General features: G+C 46.1%; 1 pseudogene; it reads left to right on the top strand.

Annotated features, from left to right (window-relative positions):
• The first annotated feature begins 393 nt into the window (after positions 1 to 393).
• LOC116377097 (RGM domain family member B pseudogene) lies at positions 394 to 2002 on the top strand (annotated as a pseudogene).
• The last annotated feature ends 14 nt before the right edge of the window (positions 2003 to 2016 follow it).

Raw genomic sequence — 2016 nt, forward strand, 5'->3', positions numbered from 1 at the left:
GTAGTAGCAGATTAGTTGATTAACTAATCAATTAATTAGGGCTGTAACTTCATTACCAATTCATTATCGGATAATTTTTTTGATTAATTGACGAAAGTCAGTGAAGTCTGTAAATGCTCAAATAAAGATATTTCATTGACTATCATATGTAACAAAGACGAGCAGCAAATCGCAGAAAATATTTCCAAGTGATTTTCTATTCAATTAACTAATCGACTAATTGTGGCAGCTCTACAATGATTCGGTTTATTGTTTCAGCTCTACTCATCTCCTTCAAGAAAGTTGTGTTTGTCATCTAATGAATTGACTTTGTAACTGTGAACTGTGCATCAATCGGCATCATTCATTGAACCCACTTTAAACTTGTCCCTAACTCTCTCTCCCTCTCTGTAGATCACCATCATCTTCAAGCCCTATGAGGGTTGTACAGACCAGAGGGTCTACCAGGCTGTCACAGACAACCTCCCCGCTGCCTTTGACGATGGAACCGTGAGCAGCGGAGACCCCATCCACCTTTCTGCTGGCGCAGAAGGTGCAACTGGGAAGGTCCGGGCTTTGTGGATCTCTGAGCGCAGCCCGGGGCACCACGTGGAGCTGCACGCCGGCTACATTGGTGTAACTGTAATTGTTCGCCAGCTGGGCCGCTACCTGACCCTTGCAGTGCGGATCCCGGAGGAGCTGTCACAGGCCTACGATGCCACCCAGGACCTGCAGCTCTGTCTGAACGGCTGCCCCGGAGGAGAACGCATCGACCAGGCCGGCCATCTTCCCCTGCCGCTCTCCCCTCCTGCGCTCGGCCTGCAGCTTCAGCAGCTGCGTCGGCCCAGCTACTCCTCACAGACACAAGCGTCCCCCTACGGAGCCACGCAGGTATTCAGTGTGGAGGGTGCGAAGGAACGCTGCAGGGAGCAGCTGGATGTGCAGGACATTTACTTCCACTCCTGTGTGTTTGATCTCCTTACCACCGGGGATGCTAACTTCACAGTGGCAGCGTACAGCGCCCAGAAGGACATGGAGAGTCTCCACCCACACAGGGATAGATGGAGGATCTACCCCCGTGGCTCTGCCACCTCCACCTTCCACTCGGATGCTCCACCTATCAAACGGCTGGCTCTGCGCCTGCTGTGTGCTCTGAGCTTGGCCTTGATGTAAGAGTGGGAATGGGAGGCTTGTGTATGTGTGTGTGCACTAGAGAGAGAATTTGGGGAGTTTTGTTGAGCACTGATACTTAGCAGCGCTGTTTCCTCTCTCATTTGGAGAGGAAACAGCAGGCTGGACAGCGAATGGGAACTAGTGTTTTTGGCACCAGAGATACTGGCAACACTAACAGCGTCTTACCTGGCAGAATTAGCCTTCTGGAGAATAACACGGGAGTTGTGATGACTGCTTTCTCAATCTGTCTTCATCTTTAGATAAGACTCACGCCAACGACACAACCGTACCTGTGAGGGTGAATGGAGTGTGTGGAAATACACTTCAAACTGTAAATAGCTTGTCTTCAGTGCACAGTGTAATGCCGTAGAGTTTTTTTTTTTGTGCCATTTGATGTGATTTCCCTTTAATACCTCAGACAGAGGATGTTCGTTTTAACAGAAGCACTTTATATAGTTTCTTTTAGTAATTTTATTTTTTTTTTTTTTTTTTTTTTTTTTTTAAACAAATCCACATCAGTGTTTCTTCTTCTCTCACTTACTGTCCTGTACCAAAATCTCCAATGGCTCAAGCTTTGGAGACCATCAATGATTTGATTTTTGAACCTTTCCATGTAAAAGTCTGTGGAATACAAGGAGCTGTCATTTTTGTTCAAATCTTCCAGTAGCTGATTTAACTCAGCGTCTCATTTTTAAGTCAGTCAATGTGAAGTGTTCTCTTTTGAATGTTTTATTGATATTGTCACAGCAAATGCCATCAGTACTATTTTGTTGCTGTATGAATGTGTTGTTTTTCCTCAGTCATGATTTCAAACATGTTCGTGTGTGTGTGTGTGTGTGTGTGTGTGTGTGTGTGTGTGTGTGT

This window comes from Anarrhichthys ocellatus, unplaced genomic scaffold (assembly GCF_004355925.1).
Source record: "Anarrhichthys ocellatus isolate YVR2014 unplaced genomic scaffold, GSC_Weel_1.0 scaffold895, whole genome shotgun sequence".
Lineage (NCBI taxonomy): Eukaryota > Metazoa > Chordata > Actinopteri > Perciformes > Anarhichadidae > Anarrhichthys > Anarrhichthys ocellatus.